The sequence below is a fragment of the Quercus suber genome, unplaced genomic scaffold (genome assembly GCF_002906115.3).
Source record: "Quercus suber isolate HL8 unplaced genomic scaffold, Cork oak 2.0 scaffold_457, whole genome shotgun sequence".
NCBI classification, from domain to species: Eukaryota; Viridiplantae; Streptophyta; class Magnoliopsida; order Fagales; family Fagaceae; genus Quercus; species Quercus suber.
The window spans coordinates 293,011-306,144 of record NW_027069908.1 but is presented as its reverse complement, the minus strand read 5'-3'; the positions used below and the strand labels follow the sequence as shown (position 1 = coordinate 306,144).

Sequence of the window (13,134 nt, the reverse complement as noted above, 5' to 3'; positions counted from 1 at the left end):
TCCAGAATCAACTACATAATATTTCCCTAGAAAAAAAAAATTCAATTGCATTAACACACTCACACAATATGTCATTATAATAAACAATTGATTAACCAATTACAAACCTAGTGGTGGGTGCGGAAAGTTGTTACTTCTTTTACGAATAGTATCAAGAAAAATGTGAGTGTTGTGTGCTACACCTTCCCATCCAGGCAAAACAAATGTGAATAACATATCAAAGTCATATGCAACCATCACATTTTGGGTTGGATATCCCTTTCTTCCAAAGTATGGCATAGACTTCTCAGTAGGTACAACCGCTGTCATATGTGTGCCATCAATCACACCGATACAATCCTAATAAAAACATTAATAATTTTCAGTTTCACATGCATTGTATTATCTTGAAGACAATAACACTTATTCAAATATACAACAGTACACATACTTTGAAATGTGGCCAATAAATTGGATGGTCTCGTATTTTGGTTGGAACTTCACTAAAAGTTGGATCAGAAGGCTTTACATATGCAGCTGCAAAAGCGAGCACCCAACAGAGTAATCATCTTCTCAAAATGTCTACTTATGGTTTCACCCAAATGCTAAAATATTTCTTGAACCATTCGGCTACATGTTCCATGACCAAGTATCAATAAACAGATTGCCACTGACTCTTCTAACCTTATATTCCTTGAATGTTGAAATCCATAGTCACGTTATAAAACTTGACACAAATTACTAAACACTTCCTTTTTCATTCTAAACATGATGTAACACAATTTCTTATTACCTTTCATGCAGCGTCTCACCCAAACCCACCATGTTTATTCAGAATTATAACAAGGAGTCTTATTAATGTATTTATTGAAATATGTCACAACTGCTTCACAGGTAACTGCCACAAGCTAGTTAAACTCCTCATCAAAATCCTCATTATTATCATCATCATTAGAATCACTGTCACTGTCATCATCACTGTAACTACTCTCACCACCATCATCATCATTGTTATCACCATCATTATTATTGTCAGTATTGTTATAATCACCACCATCATGATAATCATAGTAATTTCTGTAATCCCCATCCATTAATAGTTCCATAAAATTGTCACTCTTATAAGTACCATTATAATCATCTATATTGGTTTAAGTTACACAACAAGTAACAAATAATCAACCATTGCTAATACTTAATATAATCAACATAATAATCAACAAACTCTACATCAAACAATTCAACATCAAGTACATAACACTGTAACAGTTGCTTCAAATATGTTTACATTACACATATATTAGTCCAAAGCTAATACTAAATATCACATAACTTAGTTTAAAGTTAATACAACATAACTAATACAACATAAAACTAATATTAGTTGTAAGCTAATACAACATAAAGTTAATATTAGTCCTGAGCTAATACAGAGTACTACATAAAGTTGGTCACTTCTTTTGGTTCAAACAAATCATTTTTTGTAGCCACTCCAGCTGTGACTCTGGCCCCTTGAAAGTTAGGAACATCTCCCTATATGACCTTTTTAGTAAGATAATGGAAGCTTGAATTGCAAACTTACTATCCACTCCAGGAAGTGCTCTCACAATCGCCATGACATTATCAATTGAACTTGGTGACTCTCGAGAAGTACCTTCATGCCTATTTTGACATACAGTTATTAATTGACTAATATGATTGTCCAACATTGCAGCTCCTCCTATCTTCTTCTTTTTCTTCTGTAAGGGTATTGATTCACTAGTTCGCTTTTGTCCTGAACTACATGATTGACTAGTATGTCCTTGCTGCAAATTATCAATGCCTAAACTCATGTCACATTGGTTATCCTTAAATTCGGAGCTACCATCTGAATCACCAACACCCTCTTTTGGCATTGTTGGAGGGAGTGTATTTGAAGAAGGGGTCCATGTAGTTACCCCAGTTGCTGCAACATCCCTAAACATTATTTCAAGTTGTTCTAGATTTTGTGGACCTTTCTCTCGAAATTTTTTAGTTTTGGGTAATTCCTACAAAATGTAATTGTAATATACTCATATAACAATAATATTAAAAAAAAAAAAATCTCCAACTAACTACATATTAATAAAATACTCAACTCACCTTCAACTTCCGCTTCCACCAATCATCAGGAGCAGCAATCATTCCCTTCACTGCATCCCAACCTAAACCTGTGTCAAGATTCCTCAATTGTTCCCACACTCTCCAATCACCTTTTAATACTAGAAAGACTAAAACTTGAAAACATTAAAAACCCATAAAAATATAAAAACTTGTGGCAGGCAACATAAAAATAAAAATATAGACCCAGATTTTTAAAAATATAAAAACATATAAAAATATAAAAATATAAAAATATAAAAACACTAAAAACCACTCAATACTAGAAAACATAAAAATAAATATAACCTCATAACATAACTAAAACTTGAAAATTCATATCAAGCAAAATACTTTCAACCACAACCTTATAAATCCAAATAATTAAATAACTAATAATCAATATTAAAACACAAAAACTTGTGTGGGGTGCTGATGGGGTGTGGTGGGCTGCTGATGTGGGGTGTGTCTGCTGCTGATGGGACATGCGTGTGCAGCTACACATGCATGCCCCATCAGCAGAGCACGCACCGCACACCTACAGCACCTCACCATGCAGCAACCAAACAAGCCCAATATTCCAGAATGTCACATATACTCAAGAACCACGACAACTAGCATGAAAAATATTTATATTTCTTCTAAAAATTCTTCTTTCTTTCTCATTCTTTATATTTCTAAAATACCCAAATAAGATATCCATAACTTAAGACAGCATCCACAAAATAAAAAAAAAAAATTACAAAGCATGTACCCACAAATTTTTTTATACCCGCAAGAGAACAAATAGATCTTTAGCAAGAACAAAGCACACAAGATCTGAAAAAAAATTTTGATAGGTAAAAAAAAAAAAAAAAAATTCAGATCAGTGTTGGTACCTAGTGGTTTTTGGTAGCAAATCGGTGTTGCTTGGTATTTTGTTGATCAAAACTCTACCTCCAAAATGTATTTCTCAGATCAGATTAGACAAATAAAAAAAAAAAAAAAAAAAATTACAGAGGAAGGCCCGCTGAAGAAGACGAAGAAAAAAGAAGAAGATGAAGAAGATTTTCAACGAGTGACAAAAGAAAAGAGAGACTTACGCGCAAGGAGACATGGAGAGGGCAGAGCTGAGAGGAGATGAGAGGCGTGAGGGAGCTAGCTTGCACAGAGCAAAGAGATGAGATGAAAGGAATGAGGCTGTGCATGAGACACTGAAGAAGACACCTTGCCCTTTATTGAAGGGAAATTTTGGTAATTGAACTCACCCCCAACGGATATATATCAAACGCCCATACCAACTTTTACAAAATGGATTGAAGCTATTCCAAAACTCAAACGCGCATTTCTTCACAAATATAAAACGCAACTTTTTCCAAAAAGTTGTATTTTATACTCACCAAACACTATTTTTGGGCTGGCTTTTTTGAAAAGGAAACTTTTGGGCTTCAAAAGTTGAAACAAACGGATACATAATCTCAATATCAAAATCTCTTGCAGTGTACTATCAAACTACTAGGTAAATTTACCCCAATATTCATAGCAAATTACAAATGTCTCTAGGCACATTCAAGTTAAGGAGACAAGTTTTAAAGTTTAAGCTATTGAAGAGATAACAACATCCTTTATCTTTTTCAGAATTGAGGGGTGAGGAGTGAATACCCGAATTGAGTGCAGATTGGGTTTTAGTGCATGTATATACCACATATGGGCACAAAGAAATGCTATAAAGCATTTGGGAACTGTTAAAACAGAGAGTCAAATTGCTGGTATTATAAGGAAATAGGTGAAGGCAAGGATTGAAAGTAAAGGACCATATCCTAGGTCTAGTATCAACACCAAAATATGCATCAGGTGGGGTATTTCTGATGTTGTGTTCAAGTCTAAGGATTTGATTGGAAAGGAAGAATTCCGGGCTAGCACTTTATTGCTTGCTGGTAGATTAGTCCTAGTTAGCTGTGTAGTATGTCTGTAAAAAATTTGTAAATAGATTGTAACATGTAAACCTGAACCTAGCTGTGTTCTTTGAGTTTGGGTTGTGGTTTGCCCTTGACTTGTTTGTTCAGGTGTTTTTCCATTGTTATTCTGATCTGATGTAGTATTGCTGGTTGCATGTTCCCTGTTGTAGGCTTGGGCTTGTTGGCAGCTTGTTAGATTTGCATGAAGCGACTCCAGATGAAAACAACACTGAAACAAGGTTATTACAGAACTCCAAACATTTCATCTCTTAGCAAATACCCAATTTTGTAACCAAGAAAAAATATAAATTTTCCTAAAGAAACTTTGATTTGAACCCCCTCCTTCTTTATCCCTTGAGAGATTAAACTTCACTCTCAATGCAATTATTTAACCTAACCAAGGCGATCTTCTCAATTGGAATCAAATATAAAAAATTCACTTTCTTTTCTATTGTATCGATCAGGTTTCCCAGCAACCAAACACAGGTCAGTCGAAGAAAGCTAATTAACATCAATCCCCCATTTTTGTTTCCCCTCTACTAAACCTTCAAAACCAAAATCCATGTTGAAACAATCAAAAACCCTAACTCCCACATTTGCAAACACACAAAATAAACACGAAGACCTAATTTTAATAAGCAATATGTCATATGATAAAGCAATCATCTTTCAAAAAGAAGAAGAAGAAGAAGAAGATAATAACGAAGGCTTTGCGATTTTTATACCTTAGAGAGAGTCCAAGAAGATAATTCTATCGGAGATCAAGCACTAAGTGCTCTGCCAAGGCCATTTTCGGTCCTCGTTGGGCGGAGCTCCGGTGGCAATTTTCTTAGAAAGAGCGAACCAATCCCTTCAGAACTGGGAAAGATCTGGTACTATTATTTATTTTATTTTAATTTTTTGCTTTTATACGTTAACTTGCCTTACCGTATTCGGTATCCACTAAATTTTTGCGTGGGTACCGCACTCTCCATAAAAAGAGAAGGGGTACAATAGAATGAACCCCACTCATGCAGAGTTTTGATTGTGAGGGGAAAATATGTGATTGAAATTTAGGGTCAGTTTGGTTTGCGTAAAATAATTTTTGGAAAATAGGTTATTTTTCAGAAATGTTATTTTCAAGAAAGGAAAATAGTTTTAAGTGCTTGGTTGCATTATGAAAATTGTGTGTAGAAAATATTTTTATGTGTTTGGTTCTATTCTGAAAATACTATTTTCCTACAATTTTTTCACAATTTCTCAACCATTTTCTCACAATCCAAACAAATTTTATCACAAAAATTTTCAAAATCACAGTAAGGCAATCAAAAGCAAAAACAAAACCAAAGAAAAAAAATATCAAATCTGGTCAGACGCTTCTGGGTTCTGGGTTCGCATCGAAGACGATCGAAGGCGACAGCTTCTGGGTTCAATTGGCGCGGTGCTCGAGGTTGGATCGACGATGGCTTCTGGGTTCGCCGGTGCGAGAACGAAGGCGAGATCGCAAGATCGAAGGCTAGATCGTGAGATCGAGCGGAGGTAATGGCGTGGTGCGAAGGCGAGATCGCAAGATCGAAGGCTAGATCGCGAGATCGAGCGGAGGCGAAGGCGAGGTGCGATGGCAAGGTGCTGCGATCGGCGCGAGACCGGTGCGATGGCGAGATCGAGGATCTGCGCAAGACCGGTGCGATCGTTGGACCAGTGCGATGGCGAGCTCTCCTTCTCTCTTCTTTCTCTCGTTCTCTCCCTCTTTTGCGTTTTCCGGAAATGGTTTGAAGGGAAAATAAAACTGTAAAACTATTTCCGGGTCAAAGCCATATTTTACACGGTCAAAGGAAATTGATTTCCAAAAAATGCTATTTTCAAAACCAACCAAACAGCCTATTTTACGGAAAATGATTTCCTAAAATCATTTTCATACAAAACAAACGTAGCCTTACTAATCGAGAATTTCTAATGATAAAGGCAATATCTTTAGTGATGCCTGATACTGTATGACGTATTTATTAAAATGCTCTTAAAAATCTTAATCATATGTTTAAGACCCAGAAAACCTTTAGTGCTAATTTTAGTCATTGGATGGTGAGTATGAAGAGGACCTCATTGGTGCCTGGGAGAATATGTTGGAAAATATCATGATCTTTAGGAAAATGAATGGTTACAAGATTCGTTCAAAGTGTGAGAAAAGTGGGCTGTACGAGAGAAATACTTTTTTGCAAGTAAGAAAAGTACTCAGTCATTTAGAAAAGGCAAAAATGTAAAATTTGTCCCCTAATTTTTAGTCTTTTTCATTTCAATTTTTTAATTTTTAATTTTGTCATTTCAGTCATCTAAACTTTCAATTGTTGTCAATTTGGTATTTCGTTAAACTCAAGTTATGTACTGCCATTAATTGAGCCAAAACCATGTCGATTTGTTTTTTTTTATAATAAATTTCGGAATTTAAAGAAAATTAAAAAAGAAACTGATATTAAAAAAATAAATAAATAAATAAAGACCGAGGAATCATTCCACACCCAAATCACTTACTGAAAAAGCTTGTAAATTTTCTCACCACCATCAATCTACTGCTGCTGCTTCTCACTGAGGTCAGTCCCCATCCCTCTACTTTATGTTGATTTTGACACCGACCCATTTGAGCTTATGCTTTTTGGTGAAATGGGTTTCCTGTATTGTGATTGGTTTTGGCGAATTGGGTCTCAAACCCCTGAAATTGTTTAGGTGTTTGTTCTGTAAAAAATTGGTTTTTGTGAAATGGGCCTGCACGTCGAATCATTTGAGCTTATGTTTTTTGGTGAAATGGGTTTCTTGTATAATGACCGGTTTACAAATTAAAAAAAAAAAAAAAAAAAAACTGGGAGATCGAGGAAGAGAGAGCTCGAGGTGCGACGGCTATGGCGCGATCGAGGTGCGACGGCGATGGTGCGATGGCGCGATCGAGGTGCGACGGCGATGGTGCGATGGCGCGATCGGCGCGGTGCGATGGCGAGGTGCTGCGATCGGCGCGAGACCGGTGCGATGGCGCGGTTCGTGAGTTCGTCAGTTCGTGGCGCCGGCGAAGTCGAAGGCTCGTGAACGCCGGCGTTGTCGAAGTCGAAGGCTCGTTCTCTCTCTCGCTCTCGCTCTCTCTCTCGCTCGGTTTGGTTCGGCTTTAGCTCTCTCTTTTCCGGAAATCATTTGAAGGTAAAATAAGGGCTTCAAATGATTTCCGGGTCAAGGGTGAAAATTTGGTCAAACTTTAAGCATATTTTCCGGAAAATGAATTTTCCTTTGCCAGCCAAACACATGGGTCAGGTGGTAAATGATTTCCTGAAATCATTTACCACCGATTCAAACGCAGCCTTAGGGTCAGTTTGGTTTGCGTAAAATAATTTTTGGAAAATAGGTTATTTTTTAGAAATGTTATTTTCAAGAAAGAAAAATAGTTTTAAGTGTTTGGTTGTATTATGAAAATTGTGTGTAGAAAATATTTTTATGTGTTTGGTTCTATTCTGAAAATACTATTTTCCTACAATTTTTTCACAATTTCTCAACCATTTTCTCACAATCCAAACAAATTTTATCACAAAAATTTTCAAAATCACAGCAAGGCAATCAAAAGCAAAAACAAAACCAAAGAAAAAAAAATATCAAATCTGGTCAGACGCTTCTGGGTTCTGGGCTCGCATCGAAGACGATTGAAGGCGACGGCTTCTGGGTTCAATTGGCGCGGTGCTCGAGGTTGGATCGACGATGGCTTCTGGGTTCGCCGGTGCGAGAACGAAGGCGAGATCGCAAGATCGAAGGCTAGATCGCGAGATCGAGCGGAGGTAATGGCGTGGTGCGAAGGCGAGATCGCAAGATCGAAGGCTAGATCGCGAGATCGAGCGGAGGTGATGGCGAGGTGCGATGGCAAGGTGCTGCGATCGGCGCGAGATCGGTGCGATGGCGAGATCGAGGATCTGCGCAAGACCGGTGCGATCGTTGGACCAGTGCGATGGCGAGCTCCCCTTCTCTCTTCTTTCTCTCGTTCTCTCCCTCTTTTGCGTTTTCCGGAAATGGTTTGAAGGGAAAATAAAACTGTAAAACCATTTCCGGGTCAAAGCCATATTTTACACGGTCAAAGGAAATTGATTTCCAGAAAATGCTATTTTCAAAACCAACCAAACAGCCTATTTTACGGAAAATGATTTCCTAAAATCATTTTCATACAAAACAAACGCAACCTTACTAATCGAGAATTTCCAATGATAAAGGCAATATCTTTAGTGATGCCGGATACTGTATGACGTATTTATTAAAATGCTCTTAAAAATCTTAATCATATGTTTAAGACCCAGAAAACCTTTAGTGCTAATTTTAGTCATTGGATGGTGAGTATGAAGAGGACCTTATTGGTGCCTGGGAGAATATGTTGGAAAATATCATGATCTTTAGGAAAATGAATGGTTACAAGATTCGTTCAAAGTGTGAGAAAAGTGGGCTGTACGAGAGAAATACTTTTTTGCAAGTAAGAAAAGTACTCAGTCATTTAGAAAAGGCAAAAATGTAAAATTTGTCCTCTAATTTTTAGTCTTTTTCATTTCAATTTTTTAATTTTTAATTTTGTCATTTCAGACATCTAAACTTTCAATTGTTGTTAATTTGGTATTCTGTTAAACTCAAGTTATGTACTGCCGTTAATTGAGCCAAAACCATGTCGATTTGTTTTTTTTTATAATAAATTTCGGAATTTAAAGAAAATTAAAAAAGAAACTGATATTAAAAAAATAAATAAATAAATAAAGACCGAGGAATCATTCCACACCCAAATCACTTACTGAAAAAGCTTGTAAATTTTCTCACCACCATCAATCTACTGCTGCTGCTTCTCACTGAGGTCAGTCCCCATCCCTCTACTTTATGTTGATTTTGACACCGACCCATTTGAGCTTATGCTTTTTGGTGAAATGGGTTTCCTGTATTGTGATTGGTTTTGGCGAATTGGGTCTCAAACCCCTGAAATTGTTTAGGTGTTTGTTCTGTAAAAAATTGGTTTTTGTGAAATGGGCCTGCACGTCGAATCATTTGAGCTTATGTTTTTTGGTGAAATGGGTTTCTTGTATAATGACCGGTTTTGGAAAAATGGGTCTGAAATCTCTAAAATTGTTGGGTTTTGTTCTGTTATAGATTGGTTTATGCGAAATGGGTCTGCTTCGATTTTGTGCTTTGTGTCGATAATGACGTTGACCCATTTGAGCTTGTGCTATTTGTGAAATGGGTGTCCTTTGATATCTTCTTTTACTAAACATAGATCCTAATATTGTATCTCCGCATCACTTTGTTGAAATGATGGTTTTACAAGCTAACCCACGATTGATTCAATATTTTGTTTAATGTAAGATAATTGATTGATAATTTTTGAGAGGAATCTATTTTTTTTTTCCATGTAATGGAGAAACGATGCTGTTACTCATTTGTGTAAGGTCTGAGATAATGCCTTGTACTCTTTTCTACTAAATGAATGTGAGGTTGAGTTTTTACCATTAGGATAGATGTCAGCAATTCGTTGCTAGTTGATAGTTCTGTAGCAGCATTAGGGAGCCTCAAGTTATCATCCATCAACTTAGCTCGTCGAATTTACGGGTTGTACCCTCAGAACCCATTGAACAAGTCGCTATTCGATATTCTTCAGATGCACTTCTACGAAACCTGCCCTTACCTCAAATTCGCTCACTTCACCGCCAACCAAGCCATTTTAGAAGCGTTCGAAGGCAAGAAACGAGTTCACGTCATTGATTTTTTTATGAATCAGGGGATGCAGTGGCCAAGCTTAAATGATTTGGTTAGAGAAGTGTGGAGGAAATTTACAAGCTTTTTCAGTGGGTGATTTGGTGTGGAATGATTCCCCAGTTTTTTTCTTTTTTTTTTTAATATCAGTTTTTTTTTTTAAGCTTTTCAGTGGGTGATTTGGTGTGGAATGATTCCCCAGTTTTTTTTTATTTTTTATTTTAATATCAGTTTTTTTTTTTTAATTTCGAAATTTATTTATTAAAAAAAAAAAAAACCAAAACGACTTTGTTTTTGTTCAATTAATGGCAAGACATAACTAAAGTTTAACGGAATACCAAATTGACAACAATTGAAAGTTTGAAGGCTGAAATGACAAAACTGAAAGTTAAACGACTGAAATGAAAAAGATTGAAAGTTAGAGGGTCAGTTTTACATTTTTTCCTTTAAAAAATTATTTGAAGTTTGATTTTAACTTATTACAATTTTTCAAACATTTTGAAAGGGCTGTTGAATGTTGATGATACCTATGCTAATGAAGTTTGTGCATCATTTGCCTCTCTTAGCTTTCTCTTTATTTAATTTTTTACTTATATAAAAGTAAGACCCTATGTATTGCATCTAAATTGTATGATAATTTTGCAATCAATGGTGCTTAGAGCACTCATAGCAATGATGCTATATTGGTATATTGCTATATTTTAGCTCCTCAAACACCAAAATCATGCTTTAGCAGTGAGCTAAATCTATTTTTTTTTAACTCCATTGCTACAGTGCACATCTATTTATAGATGTGCACTGTAGCAATGGAGTTAAAAAAAAATAGATTTAGCTCCACTGTTAAAGCATGATTTAGATGTGCACTGTTTATGAGAGCTAAACAAAAAAAAAAAAAAAAATTATTTTATTCCCAACCCGATTAAAAATTATTTTTTCCTTTTTTTTTTTCTTTTTCTTTTCTTCTCAGAATTCTCACAATCTCTCAACACTCTCTCTCAACTTTCAGACCTCTCACACCATCGCTCCCTGACCCACGCCGCCACAAACCCAATTCCAACCATGGCAACCCCCACCACCACCACCACCACCACATCTTCTCCCATCTCTCTCTTCCTCTTTCTTTGCCTCTATTTCTCCAGCAACCACTACATGAGAAAGAGGAGCTCAGCCACCCACCACCTCACCACCACACACACCAAAAAAAAAAAAAAAAATCAGCAACCTCTCCAACACAATACCACCACCACCACCACCTCTAACACCCAAAACCCACAAATCCACCACCACTAAACCCATAAATCCACCATGAACCACCACCAACAACAACCAAAGCAACCCCAAAAACCAATTAAACCCACACCACCATCAACACAACCAAACCAAAACCAACACCATCAACCATCAACCCACTACCACCAATCACCAAACCCATCTCTAAAAAAAAAAAAGAAAAAAAGAAAANTTTTAATTTCGAAATTTATTTATTAAAAAAAAAAAAAACCAAAACGACTTTGTTTTTGTTCAATTAATGGCAAGACATAACTAAAGTTTAACGGAATACCAAATTGACAACAATTGAAAGTTTGAAGGCTGAAATGACAAAACTGAAAGTTAAACGACTGAAATGAAAAAGGAGTTAAAAAAAAAAAAAAAAAAAAAAAGAAAAGAAAAACCCACCGATGAGCAAACCCACCACCACCACCGATCTAGACCCATTTTACGAACCAAATCCATAGACCCAAACGCACGAACCTAAACCATAGCACCTCTACGGACCCACCATGCTCAACCATTACCAATCTACACAGAGCATGGTCACCTCCACAGATCCACCATGCTCAGCCATTGCTGTAACAACCCAAGAAAAAGCGCTAGTCACATCTGCGCTATACATCAAAAGGACTAGTAACAATTGAGGCTCCTTACAGTTGTTAATAAAGCCCAATTCAATTTAGTAAATACCCGATGTGGGACTCATCACACATCTACACATATCACACAATTAATCAAATTGGGGTATCACAATAGCCCAGATCTACCTGGTAAATACCCAATGTGAGACTCATCACACACCCATACACATCACAATCAATCAAATTGGGACATCACAATCTCCCCCACTTAAATCCCTAATGTTCTCGTTAGGGCCCACTTTGTGGGTAGTGTCCGAGCCCACATGGGGTTATTGAGTCGGCTCTAATACCATATGTAACAACCTAAAGAAAAGCACTAGCCACATCTGCGCTATACCTCAAAAGGACTAGTCACAATTGAGGCTTCTTGTAGTTATTAATAAAACCCAGTTCAACCCAGTAAATACTCGATGTGGGACTCATTCACATAATCAATCAAATTGGGACATTACAATATGTAGCAATTCAAGGAAAAGCACTAGCCACATCTGCGCTATACCTCAAAAGGACTAGTTACAATTAAGACTCCTTGTAGTTGTTAATAAAGCATAGTTCAACATAGTAAATACCCGATATGGGACTCATTACACACCCACACACATCACACAATCAATCAAATTGGGGCATCACAATTGTTGATCTACACAGAGCAAGGTTTGAGAGAGCTGATATGAGAGAAGGAGAAAGAGAGAGCTGATCTAAGAGAGGGAGAAAGGTTGAGAGTTGAGACCGGTGACTAAAGAGAGAGAGAGAGAGATGATAGAGACTGAGGAAAGAGAATAGGGTTTTTTTTTTGTTTTATTTATTGAGAGAGAGAGTGAGTGAGAATAAAATATTAATCTTTTGTTCAGTATCCTCTGACTCGCTGTTCACAGTTGGTAAATTTTTTGGGTAGCGATTGCGGTGGTGGTAGAAGAGTTCATGGCGGCAGCGGTGGTGGCAGCGGTAGTGGTAGCAGTAGCGGTTGCGGGTGGTTGTGATTGTTATTTATTTTAATGGATATATTATTTTGTTGTAGTAGATATATTACTTTATTGTGATGTTTATATTATTTTATTGTATTGAAAGCTAAAATAGATCCATTGCTGCAGCATGTTTTGTAAAGTGAGTAGGTAAAATAGATAAAGTAACTTTTTGTGGTGCCAAATAGCTAAATTTTTAGCTCCACTATTGTGGATGCTCTTAGTAGTGTAGCTTCCAGGTTGAAGATGTCAAAATCAAATGTTCTTTTTTCCCCTTTTTTGAGACAAATTTCTTTTAAACTTTCAATCAAGTTTTCCTTTTCTTATGCTTTATTGGCAATAATGTAGTACTAGTTATATTTCTTTAAGCTATTTTTTGCACAATTGCTTTTCTCAACCAAGATGAGTGAAGCAAAGCAACTATGTAAAAAATTGCAGTGTTCCAGTTGTTCGATTTGATCTCAACAAATGATTATAATGAAAAATGGACAAAGTTTA

At 36.5% G+C, this 13,134-nt stretch overlaps 1 long non-coding RNA gene across 1 annotated transcript; it reads right to left on the bottom strand.

Annotated features, from left to right (window-relative positions):
- Positions 1–1,180: 1,180 nt before the first annotated feature.
- On the bottom strand, positions 1,181–4,908 carry LOC111987423 (uncharacterized). Its single transcript, XR_010624558.1, has 2 exons — positions 4,760–4,908; positions 1,181–2,168 (listed from the first exon to the last, which is right to left on the bottom strand). It is a non-coding gene; the product is annotated as an uncharacterized LOC111987423 (long non-coding RNA).
- Positions 4,909–13,134: the final 8,226 nt, after the last annotated feature.